The sequence below is a fragment of the Phaenicophaeus curvirostris genome, chromosome 5 (assembly GCF_032191515.1).
Source record: "Phaenicophaeus curvirostris isolate KB17595 chromosome 5, BPBGC_Pcur_1.0, whole genome shotgun sequence".
Classification (NCBI taxonomy): Eukaryota; Metazoa; Chordata; class Aves; order Cuculiformes; family Cuculidae; genus Phaenicophaeus; species Phaenicophaeus curvirostris.
Window position 1 is genome coordinate 15,482,408 of NC_091396.1, and position 16,952 is coordinate 15,499,359.

At 40.5% G+C, this 16,952-nt stretch overlaps 1 protein-coding gene across 2 annotated transcripts in view; it reads right to left on the bottom strand.

Annotated features, from left to right (window-relative positions):
* PIK3C2A (phosphatidylinositol-4-phosphate 3-kinase catalytic subunit type 2 alpha) overlaps positions 1 to 2,587 on the bottom strand; it is a 54,579-nt gene extending 51,992 nt beyond the window's left edge. The window contains exon 1 of one of the 2 annotated variants that reach the window (XM_069857663.1): positions 2,510 to 2,587. The gene's annotated coding sequence lies outside the window, so the exon portion shown is untranslated. The remainder of the gene's footprint in view (positions 1 to 2,509) is intronic. The other variant, XM_069857664.1, reaches the window with a different exon arrangement.
* Positions 2,588 to 16,952: the final 14,365 nt, after the last annotated feature.

Genomic DNA, 16,952 nt, shown 5'->3' on the forward strand with positions numbered 1-16,952 from the left:
AGAGTAAGTAAACAATTTTAGGTTGCATTTCTACTAAGGTATAGATGAAAGTAATATTTCTCATAACATTTTTAACGAACTTCAAGTAAAACATTTTATCTTAAATCCTTAATAGGTTAAAGTGAGCTTATCATTACTGGCAAGCTTGGAAACATTTCCTCCTTCACTTACTCGTCCAGCCTGGAAACAACTTCTGCATTCTTCTGAAAAAACAGACATCACATTTGTACATTCTCATGTACAAAGGGGATGGATGAATGCTGCATTAGATGACTGATGTTAATGACTACTGCTGACAAAAACTGAATTCTGGCACTAGTAACTGCACATCCACATCTTCTACTTAAAACAGAGGAATATTTTTACAGATACACTTCCATAAAGCAAATAATTTACATTTGTGTGATACTGTCTCATTTAAGTGTGTTGCACTCTTCCAAAAAAAAAAATAATCAAAAAAACATAACTTCCACACTAACTGTGGACACTAAAAGGCAATACTTATAAAAAAATAGAAGATCTGAATGTCATTATGTCATTAAGGCTGACCTTAAATCACATACTATATTTTATGAATTCTATTCATGTCAGTGTTATGCTTACACTGTCCTTCCAATCAATGTTGATGTACTGCATTTTTTAAAGCTTCCATAAAATAGCCTCAAGACTGTTCAACAGTTTAAAGACAAGCAATCTTGCTCTAATCAAATTCAAATCAAGCAACCATTTTTCTAGATGGCCCCATACTCATCTGGTTCTGGTTCCACATAAAAGCTTTAACACAACAAAAAAAAACCTTAAAACACCACCTCAACATTTTCATTTTAAACAACCTTTTAATTCAAGTTTCTTCAGCTAGATAGCAGATCTAGTAGCAGCACTGGATAAGGAATATCAGCACTTTCAATTTAACTTCATTTGAGAAGTAAGAGACAGAGGGACACAAGTTCAGAAAAGAGGTTTTTTTACTTGACGTTTTGAAATGTGTTATTTCCCATTTAAGGCATTCAGTTTTCTTTGTTGCGACACAGAGAGCTGCTCAAGAAGATAAAACTAACTAAACCATCAATTCACATACACTGATTACGTGACTGATGAACCTTTATATTCAAGTTAAACAATGACAATAATCCAAAAGGAAAGTTTTAAAGTCAAGACTACTATTGCATTGTAATGAAGTAGTACAAACCTGTTTTATTAAATCCATCACAATATTAAGTCTGTCTTGAAGTCTCCTATATATTTTTTTATAAACAAGCAACTTTGTGTAAAAGATAGTTCACATACAGCTTAACATTTAATAAGGCCCTAAACGGTTTATTATTTTGTTGGGGTGTTTTCATCAACAAAAGGCCATTTAACTTCCAGTATTTGTTACTTGGCCACTGCCTTTAACTTTCACACATTTCACCATCCATTTTTTCATATTGGTTTTCCTTCAACTTGCTTTCAGTTTAAAAAAAAAACACCAAACAACTTGGTGGGCATTATAGTGTCCCCGCCCCTAAATGTGGTAAATGAGCCAAATTTAAGCAACTTCTCTTCCTCTCAGATGCATAAAGAAAGTTTTTTCCAGGCTCACTCAGTATTGGGGGAATGAAGGGCAGAACTATCTTTAAAGTTAACAAAGCCAACTAACAAAATAGTTTCACTTGTCAGACTTCATTCCCCCTGCCCCATTTGTGTTTCCCCTTTGGCTTCATCATAAATCATCCGTCACTATTACTCCTGAACGTGGTTTATATTCCCAGTAGATATTGCACAACCTCTTTCACAAACACCACACTTTTTTTCTTGAATTTTCAGTTCCCTTCAGAAAGGGACTTGCATTACACATGCAAGGTTGCTATTTAAAACCTCTGTATCTCTCCTGTACCCCAAAGCAGCTTCACTGCACTATGCTCTAGGAGTGGCAAGTCGGCAGCAAGAAATACAACGATGAGGAAGAGCATCAAGAGTCTTTACCTTCTTCCAAAAAAAAAACCAAAAAAAACAAACAGTACATCTTGCCACCATATTGTCCTTCCCCAACAACAGCAGAGGTGTTAGCGGGAGGTTACTTGTGGTAAGAAAGACCCAAGCATACCTCGTTTAAGCGCATTGGTACAGAATAACAAACTCGATGGAGCTGTGAACAGCAAGCCAGTCACAGCCTTCCCTGTATCCCTACGGATATCCGAAAGGCTCCCGGAGGAGCTCCTAACGCAGAGCTGCCTAAGGATCAGCTTTACCAGCAGCCAACTTCTCCGGAACCAGGCTAAGGCGCCGACATGGGCTTAGTTAACCCGGGCTCAGTTAACCCGCTCAGAAAGCCGACAAGAAGATGAATAAAAAGGGACCGTAAGCCTGGTGGGTCTCCCCCCTTCCCAGGGTAGCTCTGCGGCTCCCGGGCACCCCCGGCTCCGAGCCGCCACAGCCCCTCGGAGCGCTCTCGGCGCCCCGCCGCCCCGAGGCCCCTCTGCGGGAGGACAGAGGGAAAGGGAGCGGACCCCCCACCCCCCGCGCCTACCTGGCGGCACCGCCGTCCCGCGGCCATTCCGCGCCTTCCCGCGCGCCGCGATGGACGCAGCCCCCACCTCCTCCTCCCCTTCGCCGCCGCGCGCCCGCGCACTTCCGGCCCGCGGCGCCCACGTTGGGCGGGACCCTGAGGGATGGGCGGGGGGCGAAGGGGCGGGGGCACCGGGCGCTGGGCGGGGCGACGGGCGGAATGGGGCGGGGCTAACGTGGCGCCGATCTGTTTGGGGGCGTGGTCTATTTGGAGTGTGGGCGGGGCCGCAACGAAATGGGCGGGGTTATAGGGGAAAGCCGGGGCAGTCGGAGGTGGGCGTGGCCACGCGGAGGCGGGAACCCGCGGGCGGGCGCGGCCTGCGGCGGTGGGCGTGTCGCGGCGGAGCCCCTCGCCCCCCCCGGCCGGGCGGGCGCACGGGCCGCGGCGCTGGGGTGACTCTCCGTCATTTCCTCCCCTTGTCGCCCCATCTCGCCGGGAATGCCCGGCATCACCGGGAACTCGCACGGCGACTCAAAGTGCCGCTGCGGGAGTGACCGAACCGATTTAGCGCATGATTTTCGTCGCGGAAAGAACCGCCGTCGTCTCTTGCCCCCAGACGACTCCGGTGGTTTGGAACAACGTCTGCCACGAAATGGAATTTTGCTTAATTTAGTTTGGGAAGCTGCCGGCCCGGCCCCTGGGGTCAGCCCCAGCGTCCCTGAGAACCAGCGTGTCCCAAAAAGACAATGTTTAGGTTTGACCTTCACAATAGCTTCAAAAGAATATAACGGTCTGAGTATGCTCAGGAGTATCGCATGGGGGATTTTATACACAGTTTAGACAATGGGCATTTCATAAGAGTCATAGAATGGTTTGGGTTGGAAGGGACCTTAAAGATACCCAGTTCCGACCCCCTGTCATGGGCAGGGACGCCTCCCACCAGACCAGGCTGCCCAAGGTCCCATCCAGCCTGGCTTGAACACCTCCAGGGATGAGGCAGCCACAGCATCCCTGGGCAACCTGTGCCAGAGCCTCACCACCCTCATTGTGAAGAAATTCCTTATATCTAGTCGAAAACTGCTTATCCAGTTTATACCCATTGCCCTTAGTCCTATCACTACAACCCTTTGTGAACAGTCCCTCCCCTACCTTCCTTGTAGCCCCTTCAGGTACTGGAAAGTCGCTATAAGGTCTCCTTGGAGCCTTCTCTTCTCCAGCCTGAACAAGCCCAACTCTCTCAGCCTGGCCTCATATGGAAGGTTCTCCAGCCCTCTGATCATCCTTGTAGCCCTCCTCTAGACCTGTTCCAACAGCTCCATATCCTTTATTATGCTGAGGATTCCAGATATAAGATCAAATTAAAACCTGTAACAGGCATTTTAAAGTAACCATCTGATATTTAATGTAGATGCAAAAGAATTCTCGAGAGAGTAACTTTATGTTCCATCCATTCAGGGGCTACTACTTGAAATAATCGAGGAATTCAGTTTATGACTATTGGTGTTTTACTCAGCCCCCTTAGAACACTGAAGTTCAAAAAGAATAGATGCATAATGGAACATAGAAGACACATGAAAAAGCATAAGTTTAGAGGTTACAATAATAAATGAATTAATAAAAACAAGTCATAAATACATTACTGGCGGTGACATTTTCTGAGTGACTATTAATAAACTCCAGCATTTTAGCATGTAAGCATTTCCTGTTGGATAAATCTTGACCAAGCACCCATTGAAGTCAAAGAAAGCCCTCACTTTGAAGGTGACTTCAACAGGAGCAAAATGGGGACTGGAGGGCTGACGCAAAATGTGTTCTTGTAAAAGCATCATAGGTGTGATTCTTTAAATACACAGATTTAAAAAGATTAACAGAATTCTTACCACTCTTGTGATATAAGCTATCAAGAAATTTTCAGGTTGTCAGTTATTAAGAGGAGAAATCCTTTCTAATGCCATTCCAGTATTTACAATCAATAAGCCAATTCTGCTCCAATTTTGAAGAACGAATGAAGCATCAGTAGAAGACATCTGCTTTGGTCTTGAGATCCAGGTTTCTTCCAAGACTGTCTCTCCCTATATATGTTCTTTCTGGATTGCATTTTAAACTTTTCATCTTGCCAATCAAGTTTCCTGGCCACCCTTTCTGTTGAGCTCCTGTAGTGATCCTGGCCAGGAGACCACTGTTACATAGAGAAGGACTGTAGTGTGCTGTGCTGCCTGTACAGCCTGGCCCGCAGACCTGTGGTGTGTTGTGCGTCTCTGCTGGCAGCAGAATAAACTTTGTGGTTCATTGTAACAGGAGTCTGCAGGCAGCTCCCACTTGGTGCTGGCAATTACACCACCTGTGCGTCCTTGCCTTTATCTAAAACTGCAGCCAGAGGTTCCCATGTGAACACCCTTTCTGTTTGGCAGTAGAAATTATGGCTAGAAAAGTTTTCTAGTAAGAAGAACCTATAATGACTGAAATGGGAAACCCTTTTCTATGGATAAGGTCTGCAGAGTGTGCTGTGCCTGTTCCAGGCTACACAGCCAAGAGTCCCCAGCATCTCCAAGGGTGTAGGATTATTTATGCTATCCTATCTTTCTTTATTGTGCTTGCTCTAATGAACAGCAGTTTAAATGATACTTCACAGAGCTGGAGTGCCTTTCTTACTGGGAACCTATTGGACCTGCACCTCTTAATGGACCAGCACCTCCTGGTTCAAAACAGTTCCCACGGCATTTGCACTGCTTTCCTGCTGACACACGTCACATTAAACTGCTCTGGATTACACCTCTGAGTCACTGGCCACAGAGTTTAGTCCTGGGACAACCATTTTTCTGTCTCATCCATCACTAACCAAAGTAGCATTAGTCTGCTTAGCCTAAATGAAGGGCAGTTACCATATCCAACAGTTTCAACAAGATCATGATTATTTGATTGACTAACACCTGTCATGTATGACCAGGTCAAATGTGAATCATAAAAGTCAATATATGAAAGATGATTTGGTTCACTCGATGGGTTAGTGCAGAATTTTAGACTATTATCAAGCCTGTCTATCCATCCCATGATAACTGTAAGAACCACCTGTGACTTTCCTTAGAAATCATTTCCTTCTTGTCAGGATTTTTTTTTCTGCCATTTTGCATATATTTTAATAACTTCAGCCAATCCTTTTTAGCAGCATCTCATTTTTGCAACAATCCTATGTTATGAAAGCTTGCATAAACCCCAAATTCCACTTCATGTTAAATAGGTACTGATTTGCTTTTATCACACTAAATTACAAACTGAATATGCTATTCCTTTCTTGGCTTTCATCCCTTACACTGAAGAGCAACTCCAACACTGGTACTTTTGCTTCTGCATTCATAGTTTCTCAGCTGTATTCATATTAACTATATACCAATTATCAGGTGTGCTCTAGAAGCAGTCTCAGCCAGTTTTAGAAATGGCATTCTCCATAGCTTGGCAACCAAAATAGTTCTGCTTCAAGAGAGATAACTGCTTGGCATCAGAAGCCCAGCTTCTAGGTGCAATGACACAACCTCCCAGACAGTTGAGTCAATGAAAGGAACGATGACATAGCCTGCAGACTTGCTTATGAATGGATAATTACAAGTTACACATTCCCGCATGAACACATTACATCAGTTTAAAAGTATTTCTTATACAGGAAGTTATTAATAATCCCATGTAAATACAGTGCACAAGGTGTGAGTCTCAGCAGTTTCAGTACCTTGCTACCACAGACGTTGTCTATGATACATTTACCAAATGTCACAGATGCCCTGAGAGTTTTCAGGAGACACTTGATAAAGCTATATCTTGTAAAAAACCCGAAGTGTGTTGCAGATAGACAAGCAGTAAAACTCCATACAGTTTCATTAAGTAACATTTTTATCAAAATTGAAATTGCATACTACAGGCAGAATAAACATGAGAGAATTTGGTGCTTGGAGAAAGTAAGTGCTGTGCTTACTACCCCAATACTCAAACTTCACAAAAGAATTCCAACACAACATAAGCAAAAATCAAAGTAAGTTGTGTCACTATACTGACACTGGTATTAAGTGGAAATATGACAAACTGCAGCTGGCAGATCCCTTTTACAACAATACTTAGGATACAAGGAAGCTTCGTGTATAACTAGATCAAAAGAATGGTTAAAAGTAATGAGGCATAACAAATATATTTTGGGGAAGATAACACACAGGAAGTTAAATAAAAACAAACAAACAAATCACATTAAAACCAAAATTGCCTTAATATTCTTCTCAGCCTAAAATTCATTTATCAAATTTAACAGATGAACCCCTTAATTTACTGGAATTAAGTAAATCAAGCAATTCTACTGGAATTGCTACTTGCTTTTAATAGAAAAGAATAAACACTGTATGTTGTTAAATATCCTTTTTGTGAATGAGACATTGTTAGTGGTAGCACAGGGATTATTAAAGAATAAATGTGTTTCCTCTGAAAACTGGAAGATGGAGCACACCATACCAAGGACAAAAACCTCTTTGCAGATCATGATGTGTACCAGAGCGTGATACCTACTTTGTGCAGCATGTCTATTCCATGGAAATCCCCAAACATTTGTCCATTGGGGTGGGAGTTGCAACATGAAGTTCACCCCCATTCTGCTGACACAATTTCCTTGCCACATACTGCGTGTTGGTGTCTCAGTGCCTCGTGGAGTGGTCTGGGGGAATGGCACTGCAGAAGCTCACAGCTCAGCAGGGCAGGTAAGGCTGCACTTTAGCCAAGTGCAAGTGCCCACCCTGGAGCAGCCAGCCTCAACGTCGCATCCTTGCACAATTCAAAGACACTTCAGCCAATTGTCACAACTGGCGAGCTATTCTCAGCACTTTGGCTATTCTTGTGTGCGAGGTCTTCAAAAGACTTATGGCCTGTGACTTATATTTATGGAGCTGTTTAGAAACTCATATATGAAAGGGGAAAAAAAAACTTAAATTGAATTACAAAGTACACCAACTCAGACAATGCAGGAAAGGAAAATGATGTATCTACATTTACGACTCCAATATTAGGCTGTTCTCCAGAACAGCTCCAAGATTCAGTGATGTTTGATTTAAGGGCTAAACAGTTTAAATCGATCTTAAGTTATATTTTCTTTAAGATATACATATAAAGAAAATATGTTAAATATACTGAGAAACTGTTAGCTTAAACAGACCAATGACTACAAAATCCACTGATCCTCAGGTAATCTAGACAGGTATTTCTAGTGCCCTCATGGTGACTACTGTGTATTTAAAGGAAACTGCTGTTGGAACGTGTCCAGAGAAGGGCTGCAAAGATGATCCAAGGGCTGGAGCAGTTCCCATACAGGGACAGGCTGAGAGAGTTGGGCTTGTTTAGCCTGGAGAAGAGAAGGCTCCGAGGAGACCTTATAGCGACCTTCCAGTACCTGAAGGGGCTACAAGGAAGGAGGGGGGGGACTGTTTAGTGAGAGGACTAGGGGCAATGGGTATAAACTGGAGAGGGGCAGATTTAGACTAGACATAAAGATGTTTTTCTTCACTACGAGAGTGGTGAGGCACTAGCACAGGTTGCCCAGGGAAGCTGTGGCTGCCCCACCCCTGGAGGTGTTCAAGGCCAGGTTGGGACCTTGGGCAGCCTGGTCTGGTGGGAGGTGTCCCTGCCCATGGCAGGGGGGTTGGAACTAGATGATCTTTGGAGTTTCTTCCACTCCAAACTATTCTATGATTCTAAGTTTTAAGACCAAATTCTGGAACACCTGGTAATTTGTATCTAAATTTCAGCTATGATTTTTTGTCTATATAAACTCTTTTTTTTTTCTGTGAAAACCAGCAGAGGGAGACAGGTTCTTTTTTAGTCCTAAAGAAAGGAAAGGATTGTATTACTTCCTCAGAAATATACCTTCTAAAAATTCAATATAATTTCCTAGATTAGTCTCACAATGCCTTTCCTTGGTAATTTTGAACTTTATTGTTAATACTGACTTTGTTCTGAGTGTTTATTCAAGCTTAAATGGCTATTGCTAACATCTGCAGATGTTTATTGTGTAGTATGTTCCTATTAATATTTCACAGAGAATTGCTTTCAGGGAGAAAGGCAATATCAGTGTTAGTAATGAATGAAAGAAAAAAATAGGCCATGGTTATGTTTTTATTGTTTCACTGTTATGCAACAGCTTGCATGTGTTTTCAGCATGTGCAAGGTCTGCATACAGCTCTCAAAATCTAAACAATAATTTCATCTGACTATATATACAAGATGCATATTTAAGGTTCAACCTAAGAAGAAAATTCTGTTCTGCAATCGAAAAATACCACTAACGGTTGCTACTGCAAGTAAAATCTCCTCTTGGGTTAATTTCTTAGGAACGAAATCCTGATTCAGCAAGTGGGAATTTAAGCACCAGAAGCCAAAATACTATTGTAGATCTTGGCACAGAAACTTAGGTATGTCACACACCATTTAGGCAACATTCTCTTCAAAATGGCACAACAGGGTATACATCTGAAATCCACAAAAGATTTTTTGTATTTACCCCAATTTATTTGAATAAATTATGTCTGGAGGAGCTACTGGATCAGGGAACTGAAGAAGAGAAGTAATTTAAAACATTTCACTACTTGTTTTACTGTAAATCATTTGTGAGAATTCATCACTTTATGTATTTTTTCATATATCTTTCATTTATAGATGGTTTATATTATCAGAGAAGATCCTATAAGAAATGATTTTTGGATAGGATGTGTTGTGTGTAGATATACACAATTTTTGTCATTTGAAAGCCTTAACTGTAATGAAGTTTCTGGATATTCCTAAAAGGGACTGGAAGTAGAAGAGTTAGAAAATGCTTGCAGAAACTGTCTCTGTGCTGCAATATACTCAGGAGGTATGCTGGGATAGTTGTTAGTCTATAGTGTGCTTTGGTAAGGGCTATTAATATAAGTATGATGCCAGAAAAACCTGAGGGAGAAACTGCGGGCAACAGGATGTGTACCTGGAAATAGCAATCATTCCTCGGGTAAAGGTAATTGAGGTAATTGGAAAGACTTCTGGTATTTAAAATCCCAATCACAGCCAGTCATGCTTAATCAGATATCCGAAGGCAGAGGATGATAAAACTTCATACTCACTACTCACTTAACTATTCTGCATCAAAGACTTGAAATAAAAGAAAGAAACCAGCACTACCAGTAGGAATCCTAGATCAAGAGGCTTCCAAAGTGATCTCTTTGTCAGGCTGCTGAGAAAGAGGCTACAGGGTTGTCTCCCAGTTGCCTAGATTCCTGCAGCTCCATGGAAGATCCAAGCCCTCACCAATAAAATCTGATCTCTCCTTTTTGGTAACAGCTAATTGCATGATGCTGCTTGTAGTAGCTCTGTGTTTATCGGTAACACAACTTGACAGTTATTCTTTAAGCATTGCAAGTCAATGGAAATATTCTACTGTTAAAAAAACCCAAACCATTCCTTATGTCATATATTTATTTGTAGTCACACAGCGTACACTGTTGAGAATAAATTATCTCAACAAGTACATTCAGTGAGGCAGTTTTCCTATCCCTGTCCAAGTCTAATTGTGTCGTGGCTCTGGCCTTTAATCCCTGTATTTTGGTATTTGATTTTTTTATAGTTTTTATAGGGGAAGTTAAGTGCACAATGTGTTTCCTGGAGGATATTTGTAAAACTGGTTTTCAGGTTAAGGGTCAATGATACAAATTCAACAGATTTTATCTAATGGGTGTTCTTGAAGCAGCAGAATACATTTAAAATGCCTGAAATCCTTGCCAAGGTGCTTAATTGCTAAATAAGCATCTTCTAGTTAGGAATGACAGTTATGTAAGAGTAGAGATCTGGCACATTATTCAAAGGGAATTACTGCTTGCCTTTGCAGTTTATATTCATGAATACAAAGACACCCATGCTTGAGGGACAAAACTGGATATTGTTTTAATGAAAAATATCTCCAAGTTTCATGGAAAACTTTTCAGATAGGATTGCAGTAGTCAGCTCTCAGCAGAAAGCAGCCAACAGAATTAATACACGTCACAACTCAACTTGATGCTGAGCTTGTGTGCGTGGGAGGAAAAAAGTAGTGTGTTCATGTATGCACTGCTCACTGAGAAACTTCGAAGACAGCTGATCACCATACCTCACAGTTCTGGCCTCATTACAAACCATGTCTTGGTGGATACTACTCACCCATTAGAATAATCCTGCCAAATGTATCACGAACTTAGTCATGATTAGGCTTATACACCCAAGTGTGGGTGTGCAGAACAAGTAAAGAACATCACTTGTCATCTTCTAAGGTGTCAAAGAAATCACCTATCAGCAAACCATTTTGGGATCCACAGTTATCCTTCTAGAATGAACCAGTGACACACCGGGCCAGGGAGAAATACAGCACTCATCCTTACTAAATGCAGTGCTCAGGCCGTATTGAACCACTTGCAAATCCAGTATTAATGTTAAGAAACTACTTTTTTTACAAAAACAAATGTAATATTAAGCTTTAAATTGTAACGGTCCTTTGCTTGAGAAATATACACAAGAATAGCTGAATAATACGGACAAGGATATGGTTAAGGGAATGGCACTTTGATATAGTGTCATTGGTGAACTCTGACTGTGACATACCTAATTTGCCACGGTGCAGCAAGTATTTAAGTTTATGCATGTGTGCTGAAAGTATAGAGTGGGTTAGTGACTCTTTGAAACTTCCTAATGGAAAAAATCTTCAGCTACTTCATTTTAAATAAATCCCAAGCCTTTCAGAAAAAAAAAAAAAGCTACTAAATTGCCTATATGTCATCTGCAAATGTGACTTCATTAGAGTACTGTGTAGTTTTTTGGAAGAACAGAAACTCACCCAATCTCATCACAATAGCATTAAGCATCACCTTATTTTTTTCTTTAAATCAATGGAAAATTTGCTCTGGTTTCACTGAAAGCACAGCCTACAATGAAAAAAATTATCTTGGCTTCATCCCCCTAAAACCAATGGATGAATTCACCTGCAATGTTTTGGCACCCCTCAAAGGTACTGGGATGAATCCTTGAACTGTGAGAGACTATGTATTAAAACACCAAACTGATGAAAAGGTACGTCTTCCAGCTATTTGTTAGCCAGGCCATCCTGTCCTTCTTAGTCTCACATTATTAAAAACAAGTCCAACGCTAACCTGGTCATTAGATTATGAAGTAAAATGGCAATCTCCTATTTAATATCAAAAACCTTTGAAAATCCACGAAGTTGGAAAAGCCAGAATTTTTCTAAAACCAAATAGTCTTCATGAGATTTAAAACCTGAATAAAGATAAACATGCTGGTCTTATAAAGTGGCCCTACTATGCAGTGAAGCATTATTATACATGTGGTTCCTGGCAACATTTTCCTAAAGCAGCTGAGAATATACAATATTGATCATCCCTATCTCTCTCTTTGGTAGAGAGAGACTTTAATAGCTTGTTCTAAAGACAGACAGAAGTGGGCTTTTTTCTGCCCTGAAAATATAAGAAACATTCCCAGGCTTTCAGAGAATTCCCAAGGTGTCTTTGAGTATGTATACAGCTCTCACTAAAGGAGGGGAGATATGGTTATGAACCAAATTTTTTTTTCCCCAAAATTATTTCTATCATAAATCCTACAGTTTGGAATAATCAGGCAAAAAAATCTATTCTCAATCATACTAAACCTATGTGCTTAGTTTTTCCCACATCACAGTTTCATGAGCTTTATAGTCACCATGCAGTTTTCTAAGGAGAGGGACAGATAGCCTGACAGCTGTAGAAGGCTTATACTGAAAGCATTTAAAGAATCTTTTAATCTGATTTCAGTGGAAATTTAACTTTGCTCATTTTCTATTTGCACCAAAGTTTACAGGGTGGATCTCACAGATAACTGAAATGTTCCCCAGGAATTTGGAATCTGTTAGGTGCAGTCTCAAAAGCCAGGAAGGAAGGAAGGAAGGAGCAGAGCAAAAAAGCCTGAAAAAATCTGTTTCCATGACAGTGTATCATAATGTTATTTGCTAAGATTCCATCTAACCCCTCAATAAAAGAGATTTGCAGCAAACCCTATTCAGTCTCTGAAAACCAGGCTGCACGGTGGTACGTGGTTAAGACCAGAACTCAGGTATCCCACCTCCCACAGGCTCTTCTATAACTACTACATTGTTTCCAGAAATTTTCTTTTAACACTTCACTTTAGAAACACTCCTAACTTTTCAGTCTCCTTTAAGATATGACACTTGGGAGAATTCGCCAAACTTTTGGACTATAATCACCAATAACATTTTTCCACTGCTGTATATTTTTTTCTTTTTTTATTTTCTCAAATGAGCCTATAGGTTAAGCAGGCTCAAACAAGCATGCTAGGTTATTTCATCACTCCAGTCTTGTTAGACCCCACCTGGAGAACTGTGTTCTGCTCTGGGGCCCCCAACATGAGGAGGACATGGACCTGGACTCCAGAGGAGTGCCAGGAAGATTATCAGAGGGCTGGAGCACCTCCCGTATTAGAACAGCTTGGGAGAGTTGGAGTTGTTCAGCCTGGAGAAGAGAAGGCTCTAGGGAGATCTTAGAGCACCCTTCTAGTACCTAAAAGGGGCCTACAGGAAAGCTGGAGAGGGATATTTTACAAGGATATGTAGTGTCAGGACAGGTGGTAATGGCTTTAAATTGAAAGAGGGTAAATTTAGATTAAATTCTTAATTAATTTAGAAGAAATTCTTCACATTGAGAGTGGTGAGGCACTGGAATAGGTTACCCAGAGAAGTTGTGGATGCCCTTTCCCTGGAGGTGTTCAAGGCCAGGCTTGATTAGGCTTTCAGCAACCTGATCTAGCAGAAGGTGTCCCTGCCCATGGCTGAGGGATTGGGACTGTATGATCTCTAAGGTCCTTTCCAACCCAAACCATTCTGTGAAAATAGCATGACTAGCACCTTTACAAAAAAGGACTTCAAAGATAAATACACTGCTTGCCTAATGGCTAAAAGCAGACAGATGTGATGACAGAAGTAGAGCTTGTATTAAAAGCTTTTGTTTGGTTGGTTTCATTTTTTTTAAACCCATGCTTAAACTGCTTGTCCCTCTGTGATCACTAAGCACAGAGAATGAATGCTTTGGGCTATTGTAAATGAGCATTTATAGAACTCTGATGCTGATATTTTTACTTGCTTTGAAAACTCTTAAATTATTAAATAACATGGTTGCAGCCTAATACTAGCCCTTAGTGGTCCAAGAGTCAGAATATTTTGATGCAAGATATCAATTCTTGTCCAAACTCTGAGTCCTGGGAGGGACCCTATGTCTGCAGTCATTAACATGAAAGAAATTTTGCCTTAGGACCAGATGATAAAGCCTTAAGACTCTGAGTATCTAAAAAGGGTTTTTGCAGTCACTTCAGCTGTTAAAGTTCCTTAAAACCAGAGAAAACAGTATTAGTTTAAGAATAGAATAGGAAACAACATTTCTTTCCATCTCTGCAGGTACAGCAATTCTACTTAACATGCAGTCTGTGATTTGTTGGGTAGGCTGGGAAAGGATGACTCTTCAGGAGAACTTGTAGGGTCTCCTCACGTCCCTTTGAATAAGGCATTCTGGGGAGAGGCTCAGACATGCCAGAGAAGGATGAATGAAAAGGATTTGTTGTGAGGCAGGCCTTCTAGTCACCTGGCAATGAGGCAACTGAACCCACACCATTTCTTAGATGAAATTTCACATCTGCAGCCCAGGGCTCACAGAGTTTGATAATGCTTTTACAACAAATACTGTTTGTTTAAGTAAACCAGTTTGTCTTGGCTTCAGTTCACCAGCCCGCAAAGTGGATGTTATCTAACTGTGTTTTCATGAAACAAGGAACAAGTGCAGAGTGCTTTCAGATAGACTGATGAAAGCTTTTGCTTTGTACGTTACATTTTTATTGGTGGAGGGTATAGAATATGGAAGGATGTGGGAGTGACGCCAGTAGAATTGACAACATCAGCAAAGAAAATAAGACTCAGAAGAAGAATTGTTCTTGTCCTGATCAATTTTATAGGTCAGTCTGTCTCTTGGACATTTCCACCTCCACTGCTTTTCACAACTGTAAACACGTGCAGCAATTGCAACAAGTACCATAAAGAAAGGCAATATTCACTATCTTTAATCCAGTGTCAACACCGGAAAAGTAGGCAGTGTGTAGCTAACCACTTCTAGGAAGCTCTTTAGTGTTTTTCCACTTCTAAGTTGTATCAACTGATCTGGAATCAAAGCTTCTGTTTATTTCCAGTGTCAGTTGCTTCGCAACATGGAATAACTTCTTTGCTTCACAGTCTATGAAAATCTTGGCTTAATATTTACCTCTTTCACAGAGTACTCACTACTGTAAAATATTTCATATAAAAGCTGTAAGAAGAAACATTATGTAAGTAATTACAGTGTGATGGCCATTTAGCTGCACAATTGATTTGATGTTGGTCTTCCAAAATTATTTTAAAGGTATTACTTTTCTATTCATATCACTATTGAAATCCTGCTTCTGCAGAAATATATTCTTAGAAGTGAGTGTGTTGCAGGATTATGTAGTAATCATGATTTTATTTCTACAAAAGGTTTTCTGTACCCTTTGCTTCACACTGCCCCTCCTCTGCTTCCTTTCCTGCAATATGAGTCATTCAGGTCAACCACAAAACTTTTCATCCATATTAGAGATACTCGGTAAAATTACCAGTTAGATACCAAAGCAAATGTTTATGTTGGATCCCTCTTTTGAAATAAACTCAAGCTATGCAAAAAAAATGTTATACTGATCCTTGAGTTTTCCTACTCCAGAAAAAAAACTTTTTTCTAAAAAAAAAAAAGAGCTTGTGTTATGACTTATTTCCATTCCTCTACAGTAGGTAGAACCCTGTATTTCCATTTTTAGATACACAGCTCAGCAGAGGCAAGCAAATTACAAACAATGCTCCTCCAAATATTCTCACCCAGCCTGATTTTTATTAAAACTGTTGGAGACGAGGAAAAATATTTTTAATGCAGTATTAAACATGGATGAGTTGACAACGAATAAAGATCAATGGCTGCTAAGGTACAAAAGGTGACAGAAGAAGATTGAAGCAACTTCTAAACTACTTGTATGTTTAACTAGGGTTTATGTAACCTGATGCAAAACACGTGAATTCCCCGCGGCACATCTTTGGTAGAAATGACTTTTTTAAATCTAATCCAAGAAAGGCGAAATTGAGATTATTTCCCTTTCTGTAACAAAGTTGCCCCTTGGCACAGACTATTTACACATCTTGCTTCTAAAGAGAAAGTGTTTCAACTCTGAAATAGACAAAGTATTTCCTGATGGCCAGGGTCCAAAACACTGCCGGAAGGAGCAGAACTTGGAACTGTATCCTCCCATTCTTGTAAAGTTCAAATTTCCTCAGCAAGTTTTTCAGGAAGAAGATAATGTTGGGGTCCAACAAGGAGAACAACAATACTTTTTGCTAAATACCGTTGCTTTTTTTTTTTACAGTCTGAAGAAACAAATAATACATTGTTCAAATGAGCACACATATATTTTTTCTTGTCTATTTTATTTTAAGTTTCCAAAACTGTAAACACTGCCAGCATTATTCTACAAATGTCCACCTTAGAAGTCTTTTCTAGCCTTAATGATTCTATGATTCTATTTCATTTCATCATAACGAGGTGAAACAGTGGACAAAAGGGTGCTTCAAGCTGTGAAGGATCTAGAAAGGCTGGAAAGGCTAGAAACAGCTACCAGACCAGAAATGCTTTTGCTACCATTTCACAGGAAGAGTTGGTCTACACCACATTCCCCATGGAAGAATAGCAAAGAAAAACAAATAGCTTCCAGGCAGGGGTGAGACTAGGGAGTGAGACCCACCCTTCACAAACATCTCTGTTGAGCACAAAAATGAAAGGCCATAAATTCTGGTCTAAATCCTCACTTTCTTATTTCCTGAAAAACATTCAATACACACATTCACCTGCATGTTTGCTCGCACCTATGCATGCTCACTCTGACTGGTATGTATGCACATCTTTACATTCGCTCAGGCACCTCCTGCATGCCCATTTGCTTATACACAGCAACTCCTGCTCCAGTTCATGCCCAAGCTCACACGCACACACTCACAAACACTTGGTCACACAGATGCACCCCCATGTACTCAAGTGTACTTCCCCTTCATCCTTCAAGATTTGTCTTTCTTGAGCAACTAATCATTCATTCTTTGGCTATGCATTTTGTATTTTCAACACCAAGTTCTGCTAATGGCATTGTTGTTTTATCTGCAATTAAAGATAAATTCTAACAAACTCAGCATCACAATTTAAAAACCTAAAGGAAACAGAAGACCTTTGGTTCATACAGTTCATGACAACACAAGGTAGTAGGACTCCACAGTGCCCAAAGAGCAGAACTGTACTTATCATAATTTGCATAGGGAAGTGAAAACTGTGCTCTGAACTTTAATCTCTCA